Source organism: Cyanistes caeruleus, chromosome 6, assembly GCF_971803275.1.
Source record: "Cyanistes caeruleus chromosome 6, bCyaCae1.hap1.1, whole genome shotgun sequence".
Lineage (NCBI taxonomy): Eukaryota > Metazoa > Chordata > Aves > Passeriformes > Paridae > Cyanistes > Cyanistes caeruleus.
The window spans coordinates 66,050,846-66,063,283 of NC_141706.1; the positions used below are offsets into that span (position 1 = coordinate 66,050,846).

Genomic DNA, 12,438 nt, shown 5'->3' on the forward strand with positions numbered 1-12,438 from the left:
CCACTGCCTCCTCCCTGGCATTAAACCACATGGGAAAGGTCTCTGCTCCTGCCTAAACCGGGACAAAACTCCCAAGTGCCAAGAGAATTTGTGTCCTGCAGGAACACAGCATTGAGTGAGCTCTTCTTGTTGAGAAAGCATTAATGTCCTGAGCCCCAGAAAACCCTGAGGGGGGAAAAGAGCCAGATTGCAGCAGGGATGGGAGCAGGGTTTCATGGATCAACACCACCTGGGGCCGAGCTGGGTCCAGCATCCCCAGAGCTCCGTCTTTTCCACATCTGGAAAAAGGCACTGCAGAAGATGCAACAGCTGCCAGTGGGGATGCAGGCAGAGCACATCTCATCCTTGGCAGGCAACAGGTAGGATGCAGAATTTCTTTTATTTTCTCATCCTGACCAGAAAGGAGGATTTTTGGAGCTAGTGGGAGAGGCGTGATAGTTTAAATCAACAGGCTTCTCTGCACGTTACCTGGTAAACAAACTGTGCTCTGAGAAAGAAAGGCCTGTTTATAAAAGCTGCTCTTGACATTTGCCTCCTCAAACATAGCAAAACATGTGCTAGGAATAGATGCATGAATGATTGAGTCTGTTTTGAGTCTCCTCTCTTCAACAACCAAGGAAATCCCTATGTACAAACATTTAAACTGGAACATCTGGAGCACAGTAATTTTATCTTGAAGATCCACATCAAACAAACCTGCAGCTCAGCCCAAGAAGATCTACAAATACTTCCCCAAGGAGACCCCAGTCTTACAACTTGGGTATCACGAGACCTGATTTGCAAGAAAAATAATTCAGCATCTCTTTATCCACACCTGACAAGTATTCCTTAAGAGGGCATTAACATGAAATTATCGCTCTTAGTCAAACCCAAAGTGAAAGAAATTTGTCCCAATTATCTGATGCAGGCCTTGAAATACCTGCTTTTAAATTTACAACCCAGAAAATCCCATGCATCATTTGCAGGCAGAACTTTACCCAAGAAATCTCACTTTGGTTGCACTTTTTCTGTGCAGCTGAACTGCTAAAATAAGCACCCAGCCATATATAGCACAGTACACTGGCACTCACAGCGGTGGGGAACGACTGGATTCAATTTTCCATGGAAGATGACAATTAAAATTGCTTTCTTTGGTATATCCCATCCTTTCTGTTGTTTTTTCTGTTCCCTCCAAGCACAGAGTAAATTTAGGACTCCAAGCTCCTTTTCCTTCAAAATCTCACTTGCAGTTTCCATCTTATTAAAGACATGACTTAACTTTAATGTGTGTAACATAAACGGTATCGTAAAGAGGAAGAATTAAAACAGCATGGGAACATTGGTAGTTTCAAGGGGGGGGAAATGGCACAGCTTCTTTCCTTTTGGGTTGTTGTTGTTTACCTTAGTGGATAAACCTCGGCGTTCTCACTCCTGCCGAACACTTCGCCTTGCCTTGCAATAATTGGGGATTCCACGTTTTGCAAAGTTGTTACATTATATCCACAAATAATCCGTCCTGTCAAGTCCATCTCGTCCATCGAAGATAAAGTTGGAGCTGAGTCACTGCAGACATCTGGAGAAGGTTCATTACTTGTAATTGCGAGCCCCTCTGTTAATGCACCCCATGAGAAAGGAGCTGACAGGCTGCATATTTCTGCAAACTGTTCCCAGAAAGAACCAATTTCCTGACTTCCATGTGGTGTCAATAATATAGGCATGAGATGGAGCAGTGCTTATGAAATATTAAATCTGCTTACAGGACCCAGCTATAAGCAAATTCAGACCACCTGGGAGATGGAGGTTTGCACTGGGTATGTGGAGTTTGGCACTCACCTGGTACATGAGATGGGCTCTAATCTACACATTTTGGCTTATTTACCACAAAAAAGTAGTGTGGGGGGAAGGGAGAAAAAAAGGTAAAGGGTGGAGGGGGCAAAACACATTTCTTCACGTTTAGGACTCAAACCTTTCAAATCACTGACATTATTAAATTTACTATCACATGCAGCCAGAGATCTTATTATTCATCGGCAAAAAAACCCCTGATATTTCATGGCTTTTGAGTTAGATCATTTTGGTTCATGCCAATGAAAACAAAGCATTAGTGTTTTGATGTTTTAATATAATGATTTAATTCTCTCATTGATATTAGAATCCAGAAACACAACAAACACGAAGACCCCTTCAAAATCCTTGAGTCAGAGCAAAGGCTCTTAAATCACTTCAGCACTCTGACCTCCTGTTTCACAGAGTGTATTTTATGCCAGGGACTTGGAGAAGAAGGGGTCCTTCCCAAACGTGCAGCATGACAGTGCTAACCTGCCTTCGGCGAGCTCGCCTGTGTAAATTGAAAAACATCTGGGCTCTTTTTGCTGGCAAAAGCAGCAGGTCCTTGACCTCAGAGCAGAGCCATCAACTTGAGCTGCAAATGGAGCCTTTTCAACAATTCACCTCCAATTTTCCACCCTCTGGGGACTGCTACCCAGGAGGAAACCCAGCACCCCTGGGCTGGGAGCAGACATGGAGATATGGGCATGGGGACGAAGAAATTTTAATGGCATTAGTCCATCACCTATGTTTTACTTCCCAGTGTTCAGGGCTGGGGATGAAAAATGGTCTCCATTTTCACCAGCAGGAAATAAAAGACAGTTTTCCTCCAAGGAAGATGAAGGGAAGAAGCAGAGCAACAGGAAGATGCCAGCAAGCCTAAAGAGGACATTTTGCTCTGTGCTACAATAGAAAATCATAAAATCTTAAGATGACAATCATGGAATGGGTTGGAAGGAACATTGCATTCCAACCCCTTACCATGGGTAGGGACACCTTCCACTATCCCAGGTTGTTCCAAGCCCCGTCCAACCTGGAGTGAAACACTTGCAGAGATGGGGCAGCCACAGCTTCTCTGGGCAATCTGTGCCAGGGCCTTCCCACCCTCACAGAGAAGAATTTCTTCCTAAAAACTAATTTAACCCTGCCCTCTGTCAAGGTGTGAAGCCAAGAATATGGGTAAAACATCACATGGGACTTAGCAGAAATACCTTCCAGGAGGAGAAGCTCTCTGAAATGATGGGGACAGGCCCCAGAGGTGGTGGCAGATGGGAGAGCACGTAATGCTGCAGGCCAAGAGCTGGGACATACAGCGGGTAGATGCAGAACCAGGCCAGGTTGGCATCTTTGGACCAGCCTTGTCACATCCACCCTGCTCCTGGGAGGCCACAAGGAGCACCCCTTCCCTGGGAGTGAGCTCCTCTGCTGGGGCACAGCACAGGACACGGAGGTGTGGGTGCACGTAGGCCTTCCCATCTATTCATTTCATGTGTCAGGGAAGGGGCTATTTTTGGGTTGCAGCCTCTTTGCTGCAGCCAGGATCTGTCAGCGAGACGTGACATACAGTGCTGTGGGACAGCTCTGCTCCCTGTGCTCCCCTCACACAGCAGGAATGTCTCTTGTTTTCTCTCCTCCAGACCATGTCGGAGCTGAGAGCATCCAGCCGGGACGGCTCAAGGCACAGGGAAATCAGGCCAGGGCCTCCCTGCCTGTGCTGGAACACCGCTGGGCTCCTGCCACTGAGGGAGGGCTGGGAATGAGCATCCATCACTTCCTGCACCAGCAGCCACCAGGGCAGCGCATGAAGATCTTCTCCCACTCCCTTTCCTCGCCCTGGCTCTCCTCCTGGAGACCAACAAGTACAGATTGAGAAGCTCTGAGCTGGATTTGTCCCTTGCCACACTGCTTAGACATAAAGGTCTGGAGCTGCATGGTGGGTTTTTTTGGGTTTTCTCCCATGTCCATGTCCTTCATCCTCCATCCATAGGTGATTTCTGGATGTAAAGAATAGAGTGTGATGATCAAGGCTAAAATCTCTCCCACATCACATAGGCTGAGCCTGGGGTTGGACCCTATTCTTGGCCTGGTAAAGCTGGGCTAGACAGAGCTGGGCTAAGCTGGTGCAGGACCTTGTCCAGCCCCTGACTCTGGCTGTGCACAGGAGCAGGCACAGATGAGGCTTTGCTGGGGCATTCTGGTCCCCTGGGTTTGAGGTGATACTGGAGTGAGCACCTGCAGCTCTGTAGTCACTGGGATGCTCTTCTTGCTTGCCTCATCCCTGGCTTTCCACAGACATTCTGCTGACATCATCCAACACCTGCAGAGTGTTGCTGGGTTTATCCACTTAAGTCTTCACTTTTTCTATAGTCGTCTCAATCCAAATGACCAGAGTGTTCCCTAAAACTGGATTTGTTTCCATACTTCACCCTCTTGCCACCATATTTTCCCAGCAGGACACAGGTGATTCTCCCAGCCTTGCCTCCAGCCCCTGGCTACTCATCAGGGATGTGTCTGCCCAGGCCTCAAAACCAAACACTTCTGCTCCAAATTCCATCTGAGGTGGTGATGCCTCCTACAAAGCAGAGTTTTATCTGCTGAGGACCAGCATTACTGCCTGAAGTCTTGAATGGGTGCAACATACTCACGGAAACCGTCTGTCTCAGCCTATATCTAGCCAAAGGTAAAAAACACAGGAGCATGGCTTTGCCTCATCTGTGCTTTTAAAATCAAAACATGTACAAGCAGAGTTGCTTTTACCCAACAGGGAAGCTCTGGCCATGACCTCTGTCAACTTCTGTGTCTGTGCACTGCCTGTCTCCCATCTCCTGCTGGTCACTAAAGAACCTGAGCCTGTGACTCCCACATCTCAAAAAGGAGATTCAGCATTTACATCTCATTGCAGGTGCCACACTGGTAACATTTAATATGTCATGCTTCTCATGCAGTGGGTGTCCTGCACTACCTAAACAAGATGATTTAAAAATGCTAATAAAATAAACAAGAAAAGTTCTTTACGTTCCTCAAAATAATAATAATCATCATCATCACATTCTGATTTAATGCCAGGTGGAATCTGTTGCTCCTGAGAGCAAAGATTCATGGCTGGAATGAAGAGTGTTCAGCCCAGCTGTTTCTACTATGAGACCATATTTCATCCCCCCTGAAAGTCCTTCATGTTTCCACAGACAACTGTCCTTGCACAGCCCAATAAATTCCATCACCTCAGCTGGCCAAACAACCACCATGGTCAGGTGGGGTCTGACCAGCTTCCAGGATCCCAGCCAGCTTCGGGAACTTCATTTTACACCTCCTCTTCTTCCAGTGAATACCCAATACCATCATAATTATGCATCATTGGCCTGGCCACCACAGGGCTAATTTTTGCACAGCCAGGAGGAGCTGCTCTCCCTGGGTGTTCGTCTCAGTCTCAACACTGTGACCCCAAATCCCTCAGTTCTGGCCCCATCCTTCCTGGTGCCGAGCATCGTAAGTTGTGCAGACAAAAACAGGGAGGGAATCTCGCCAGCCATTTATCACCTCAGCAACAAGAACTTGGTAACAGGCTGTTATCTTTAACAGAAAGCAGCAGCAGAAAGGAGACACCAGATCAGCAGCCCCAGGTCATGCCCCTGGTGGGTGTCCTGACCAGTTATCAGTGTCTGCAGCTCTCCAGGAGCTGAGGGGACAGGGATGCTCCTCACCACCTGCAGATCATCTTACCCATGCACCCAAAACCACAGCCAGCTGTGTGCTCCTGCCCACCAGCACAAGCCAAAGCACAGAGTGGGGTTCTTGGGGAGGTGTCCTCTGCAGGGCCAGGAGTTGGACAATCCTTGTGGGACCTTTCCAACCAAGGATATTTTGTGATTGTCAGGCTTTGGCCAGCCCAGGTTTGAGCCACCTCCCTGATCCATGCTGATTTATCCCAGAACAGGTCTTCCCTCTGTCCACCCTCCCAGTGCAAGGAATGTGTTGCATCAACCCCAGCCCCGCTGCTTGTGTCTGATGGATCATGGTGACCTTTTCAACATATTTCTTAGAGTATTATAAAACATTATCTGTCAAAAAACAAAAAAAACCAAAACCATAAAAAAACAACCAACAATAAACCAGCCCAAACCAAAGCAATTTGGCCTTTTGTTCCAGTTTATCCTGCACCAAACTCCATAGATGGCAACTCTGAACATTTCCCAGACCTTCACAGTAGAGCTTGGAAGTGTCTCTCTGATTTATCGGTTGTTTCATGACACATGCATTTCTCCTATATAATCCCAGTGTTTTGCTTATAAGCCATATTATAACTGTGAATCAATCTTCTTTATTTGAACATGTAGGACAGATTCACACATCATTTCACCATTAACTAGGATAGACTCAGCCTTGCAGATCTTTCAGGTTTCAAGCCTGGCTGTGTTGTTTCAGTTCTTTGCTGCTGCCTGTGTTTTGGGGGGGGGGGGGAAGAAAAAAAATTTAAAAAGCCAGACTTCAGGGCTTTCTGTTGCAGCTTGAAGAAGAACACAGGTTGTTTCATCACTGGTTGTGAGACATGTGTTACCCGGCTCATTAATTCACAACAGTTCTTGTTTTCTCTGCCTTTTTCATGCTGATGTGATACATTTGTGAAGTCCAGGGTTGTACTGCAAGTGATTAATGCTGCAGTAAAGTCTAACAAACTGAGATTCCAACAAAAAAAGTGTGAAAAATGTAATCTCTAAAGTTCTGAAAGCTCACATATGACAAAACCCATAAATCAACCCAGAAGCAGTCATTATGGTGAGTTACTAACTAGATTATACAGCTGCATTTGTCATAATTTCCCATTACGTAGAGAATAAACCTATCAGGCTGATTTATAGCAGAGGGCTCCACAATATGGGAACTGGGACCTGTGCTGTTCTATGGAAAACGATGAGAAATGTTGTGTCTGCTCAAGTGCTGAATGGAAAAGGAAGGAGGGGAGATAACTATCATTAGAGGGCACTGATTCAGGGACAAAGACTTCAGAGAGAAGTCAGGTTTACACCCATGAGATGGCAGGAAGAGTAGCCACCAACCTGTCCCAACACCACCAGCAGCACCAGAATGCATTTTCCACAGGTGGGGAGAAGAGACGAGATATGAGGTCTTTTGAGGGAACCAAAGTCAGTCATGGGGAAATCATAGAAACCCAGAATGGTTTGGGTCAGAAGGAATATTAAAAACAATCTCATTCCAACCCCTGATATGGGCCAGGACAAACTGAACAGCTGAATGTCTGGCTACTCAGGGGATATTCAAGGTTTTGGATTCCATGACTGTGGCTCTACCTTGGAGCAGCTGGGTCTGTTGGGAGCAGATGGCATCCACCTGATCTCAGACCACAGGCAAAAGAATGAGCAGTTGTGGGACTCAGCAAGGCAAGGGACATCACTGCACACCAGGCCTCTGACAAGAGCAGCAGTGGCCTCCTCTCGATGGCTTCCCTGGTGCAGCAGCCACTGAGGACCATGGCAGCTACACAGACGCTTTTTGCTCTGCAATCCCTTTGTACTCAAAGGCCATGTGGGGCATTTCACCTGGGCTGGCAGGTCTGGCCACGCAGGGAACAGGCAAGAGGCACTGCTGTTGTGACCTCCATGTTTTCATTGGGGATACAATGAAGATTCTGTTCACCCCAAACACTGCCCAGGCCCTGGCACTGGAAATCTGTACTTCTTGGAGATGCAGGAGACTCTATTGGCAGTGGGAGTAACCCACAGAGAAATTTCCATCTGCATCTGCTCATCCCTAGGAAATTTCTCTTTGGAATCAATGTCCTCTTCTGCTGGTACAGCAGAAACACAGGCACTGCACTGGTGCCCACACAGCAGAGACACATGGGCTCCTACAGCACTGCATGCCTCACGGCTGATGCTGAGGTTACATCAGTGCACACTCTGCAAGCAAACAGCTCCATGGAGGATAAAACCAGAGGGGTCTGTGCCACAGCAGATCCCTTCTGAGGGAAAGCTGTTCTTTATTCCTGCACACGGGTGTCCCATACAACATGGAGCACATGAATGAACTTTGACACCAGATTCTTTCCCCTTGCTTGACTGTTCCCATACAACATGAGCAGCCAGTCCCTGCTAATACACAAATGCTGCTGTTGTGCAAAGCAGCTCAAATGCTCTGCCAGAACTGACCCTCTGCTGCTTCTTGAACTAAAGGAGCTTGGAGGTGATCTGGCTGCAGCTCCTTATCCTTATCTATGGTGTCCAAGAATGGGAGGGTTTCACAGAGGTGTTAGAGGTACTGCATCCAGGAAGAGTCAAGCAGGAAAAAATTGAATGATGCCCACCCAGTCCACTGGTAGAAAAAACCAGCACCATCCTATAGCACCTCTGGTGCTATATGGATCCTATTAGGCATTATTGGTTCTATTCTTTTGCCTTTGACACCAGGTCAGCAGGGGCTTCTGCCTGCTTTGTGAAGGGAGCCCCTGGGGCCCATTCCCTCCCCGAGGGGCTGCACTTGGCAGCTGCCGGGGCTTTCACGGCTGAGCCCACTGGGAGCCCCGGAGCTGGCCTGGGGACAAAGGGTGGGGCTGGCCCGGCTGTGATGCCTCTGGCCCGTGTGACATCAGGGGAACGGGTCACAATGGGGCAGCTAGAAAAGACCCTCACAGGTGATGCTGGCCCAGCACAGCCTGGGCAAGTGCTGAGTGTGCTCGTGGCAGGGCTGGGCTGGGCCAAGGCTGGGGCACAAGCTCCACACCTGGGTCTGTGTTGTCCCCCTGCATCCAGGGCCAGCTCCTGGTGCCAGCGCCTTGGGAAGGGCACGGGGCTGCTGCTGCTCGCCCACTGGGACAGGCCTTGGTGCCTGCCAGCTGTCTGGGACAGCCCTCTGCTTCTGCCCTCACATCCCTGCACCTTTGGGCCTCACTTCAGTCCCCACAAGCTCCCTGGCTCGCCCCACTGACACGCCTGTCGGTCTCGTCCTGCAGACCATGGAGCGCAGATCAGTCCTTGGCCTGGTTACGCTGTTCCTCCTCCTGTTCCCCCAGCCCATACAGAACGGTTTGGATGAGGATGCGAAGCTGAGCGCAGAGGACCTGGAGCAGGCTACCCCAGAGCCCCCTGAGCCTGGCTGGGGACCCCTGCTCACGGCGGCCTTGCAGCAAGGACCCTTCTGGGCTGCTGCTGAACTTCTGCTTCTGCCTTTAGGGCTGTGGGTGAGACGCAGAAGAGCAGCCGTGAGGCTGAGAGCAGTGGCCCACAGAGCCGAGGCAGACGCGAGAAGGCGCAGGAGAGAAATCGAGGCGAGAAGGCTTCGGTTACGGAGGACAGTCAGAGACTTGAGGGAAATGTGGAGGACCATGAGGATGCTAAAGAAGAGAATGGCCAGGCTGATTCGAGTGACTCGGACTGTGAGCAGGAAGGTGCAGGTAAGCTGGGCAGGATTTTGGAGGAGCCTATGTGAAGAAAAGCTTCCTGCTGGAGGTGCTCTTTGCGCTGGCCAAGGCACTCTGCACATCTTTGTGAGCAGCCAGCGCACAGAGCTGCACTCACTGCTGAGCACAGAGCTGTGCTGGGGCAGAGGCTCAGGGCTCCTGCCACACCCTGCCCCTCTTCACCGCATCTCTTCCTTCTTTCTATATTATCTTTATTAATGTTTCTCCATGCAGAGGCCTTGCACTTATTTGAGGGTGGTGGCATTTGAGGGAGGATTGGGCTGCATTGCTGGACATTGATTTAACTTCTTGATTAGTTTAGAAATATTTTAAGTATTTTAATTATTTTATCTAAGAATCACTTGAATGTATAGTAATACTATTTTAGAATATAATAGTACTGACAAACAGAAAAAATACTAATTTTATTAGAACAAATACTAATTCTATTAGAACAGTTATACCTTCTATTATACATAAATTTTCATTCATAGTAGTAATTATCATGAATTTTACATAATCTTCAGTGTTCAATTAAACTTCTTTTTTGTGTTAATTAATATATCATATGTATAAGTACAGAAAAAGAATTGTTCATAAAAGAACAGTTATTACTTGTTATTGAAAAAGTTTACAATACCTGATTGTTTTTTCAAAATGACACTGACTCCCTTCACGGGGTCTTCTGCTCCCTCTGGGAGCTGCAGTCAGCACACAGCTCCAATGAAGGTGGTGTTGAACAAACACTGTGTCTGTGAGTGTCCAGAGTGGCCTCCAAGGTGCTCCAGTTCTACCCCTCTGCCATGGGCTGGCACACCTCTGGCCAGGTTCCTCCAAGGCTCATCCAGCCTGGGCTGGAGCGCTGGCAGGGACGGGGCAGCCACAGCTTCTCTGAGCAACCTGTGCCAGAGCCCCACGGCCCTCAGAGGCAAGACTTCCTTCCCCAGAGCCCATCTCAGCCTGCCCTGTGGCACTGGGGAGCCATTGCCCCGCTGCTGTCCCTGCAGGCCCTTGGACACAGCCCCTGTGCATGGCTCTGCTGCCCTTGGAGAGCCTTGGGGCCAGGAGTGCCACCGTGAGGGCAGCGAGCGGGGCCTGGCGCGTCCGTGCGGGCGGGCGGGTGGGCATCGGGCGGGCGCTGAGGCCCTGCCGGCTGCAGCGGGGAGCTCCGGAGTGCGGCCGGCAGAGAGCCCCGGGCTCCCGCAGCTCTGCGCCCCTCACGGCAGAGAGCCCCGGGCTCCCGCAGCTCTGCGCCCCTCACGGCAGAGAGCCCCGGGCTCCCGCAGCTCTGCGCCCCTCACGGCAGAGAGCCCCGGGCTCCCGCAGCTCTGCAGCCCTCACGGCAGAGAGCCCCGGGCTCCCGCAGCTCTGCAGCCCTCACGGCAGAGAGCTCCGGGCTCCCGCAGCTCTGCAGCCCTCACGGCAGAGAGCCCCGGGCTCCCGTAGCTCTGCACCCCTTACGGCCGAGGCAGCTGCCCGGCCACAGCCGGCTGGAGACACGCGGCCACCCCGGGGCGTCCCGCAAGGGGACCCTGCTTGGCAGGGAGCGCCCCGTGGGCTGTGCCCCCACAGGGAACTGCTCTGCCCGGGCTCAGGGCTCTGGGAGCAGGGACAGAGGGACACGGGACGCGAGTCACAGCTGGGCTGCCCCGGCACAGGCCCTACAGGCAGACAGGACACAGCAGGAGTCGCCATCCTCCTGCGCCCACCTGAACACAGGGACATAAGGGACAGGGGCAATGGGGACACAGCAGGCCCCTCTCCTCTGGGAATATCCCACCTCCCCTGGGGCTCTGCCAGAACACAGGGGATGAGGCTCTGCAAAGGGAACTCAAGAATGAGGACGACATCGAGGTGGCATCAGCCCACACTCTGCATGCAAACTGCTCCATGGAGGGAAAAACCAAAGGCGTCCTTGCTACAGCAGATCCCTTCTGTGGCAAAGGTGTTCTTTTGTTCCTGGACACAGCTGTCCCCTCTGGACTGCTACTGAAGTGCTCAGCCTGTTCTCAGGGCTGTGCATTATCTACATGGCAGAAGCAATGAGGCAAAGAGCAAAGGCCAGGAGAGCTTGAGCTGAGGCCAGTAGTGCTGAAGTAGAAGACACACGAACTCAAGCAGAGGCTTACAGTATGAAAGAGAGGCAGGAGGAATTTTGCTAAATAATGACTAACTAGACAGGGTGTAAATGTGGTGGTATAGGCCAGAAATTAGGCAGAATGCAGCAAATTTTAGGCAAACGGATCAAGAAAAAAAACACACAGAAGAAACCCATCTTTCCTGGTCTTTCATGTGCTCTCCCAGAATCTAGATTGTGCAAGTTCTTCTTGAACTCAACCAGACCTACAGTGTTGAATTGGTTCCGATCTGAAATTAAGTGAAATTGCACCCAGCCCTTCTGCTCCCTGAAGAGCAGAAAAAAAATTAGGCAAAGGGAGGTGGAAGTGAGACCATGCTGCCACTCAAAACTAGGAGAAGGTCTTTCAAGTACAATCCCTGAAGTGAGCACACTCTGTGCTTGCTCTAGTGACAGCAAGACCAGCAACAAGCAAATGTAACCTGAGCAAAGCACCTTACCTCTGTGACACCTGGAAGGCGACTTGTGAGACGTTATCACTGAGCAGTACTTTGATCTACCAGGTGGGAGGAAAATGCAGTGATGCCACTTGTTTTTCAGGAGACTTCTTCGCTCCAAGCTCTCCTGGCCCACCTGAACCCACCTGTGACATCCAGCTCTGTCTCAAATTCCCATCCCAGCCAAGCTGCTGTGGAGCTGAAATCTACCTTGAAAAACAACTGAAATAAACTCAAGCTGAAAAATAAACTCAAGCTGAAGAAGAAACTTTCTTTTGTGGTAGACAGGAGAGGTTTGGCCAGACAGCAGAGCCCTCTTCAGTCCAGTGATAGGTAGTGAAGAGTTGGTTGAACCAATGTAACCTTGCAGGCACTGGCAAGATCCCAGCTGGGCCAAACTGGGGTTTATCTGGTATAAATTTGGTACAGCGGGCACCAGTGTCTTCCAGACAAATGCACCAGTCATTGCAGCTCTCACTGTAGGTAGAAGACACAGATCAGTCAAAACCAGAGGGTGGGAAATGCAGAATATAATTACAGATAGCAATTCTCGGAAGAAACATTTCTGCATGGAGAAATCTTGGGGTGGAGAAAGAAAAAGAGGGAGGAAAGGGAGGAAACTCACACTCTAAAGCTAATAAATAAAA

The 12,438-nt window shown here is 49.8% G+C and overlaps 3 long non-coding RNA genes across 3 annotated transcripts; 1 reads left to right on the forward strand and 2 right to left on the reverse strand.

Moving 5' to 3' along the window:
- Nucleotides 1-408: 408 nt before the first annotated feature.
- On the reverse strand, nt 409-11,182 carry LOC147652790 (uncharacterized). The gene is made up of 2 exons (XR_015287927.1): nt 9,858-11,182; nt 409-1,552 (listed from the first exon to the last, which is right to left on the reverse strand). It is a non-coding gene; the product is annotated as an uncharacterized LOC147652790 (long non-coding RNA).
- On the reverse strand, nt 6,108-8,009 carry LOC147652791 (uncharacterized). Its single transcript, XR_015287928.1, has 2 exons — nt 7,971-8,009; nt 6,108-6,242 (listed from the first exon to the last, which is right to left on the reverse strand). It is a non-coding gene; the product is annotated as an uncharacterized LOC147652791 (long non-coding RNA).
- On the forward strand, nt 8,466-12,041 carry LOC147652792 (uncharacterized). Its single transcript, XR_015287926.1, has 2 exons — nt 8,466-9,211; nt 11,895-12,041. It is a non-coding gene; the product is annotated as an uncharacterized LOC147652792 (long non-coding RNA).
- Nucleotides 12,042-12,438: the final 397 nt, after the last annotated feature.